The following is a 323-nucleotide window of genomic DNA, read 5'->3' as shown; positions in this document are numbered from 1 at the left end:
TCTCGGGGAAGGTTGGAACAAGTTTGGGGATGAGTCTTGGGGTCCTGGGGAGCTTTTTGGAGCAGGATTTGGGGTACTGGGGGGTTAGGGTGGGTTTTAGCGGGGCGCTGGGATGGATCTTAGGCTCGGGGGGGGGGGGCCTTGGGGGGAGACCGGGGGGCCGACCCCCCCCCACACCCCCCCCCACCCCCGTGCTCCCCCAGGAAGCTGCAGGACCCACGGGTGATGACAACGCTCAGCGTTCTCCTGGGGGTGGATCTGAGTGGGGCCGAGGAGGAGGAGGAAGCCATGTCCCCCCCGCCGCCCCCACCCCCTCCTCGGCC

This window comes from Lagopus leucura, unplaced genomic scaffold (genome assembly GCF_019238085.1).
Source record: "Lagopus leucura isolate 7727_CA_CO unplaced genomic scaffold, USGS_WTPT01 33993-0_obj-0_obj, whole genome shotgun sequence".
Taxonomy (NCBI): Eukaryota; Metazoa; Chordata; class Aves; order Galliformes; family Phasianidae; genus Lagopus; species Lagopus leucura.
This window is presented reverse-complemented; position numbering follows the sequence as displayed.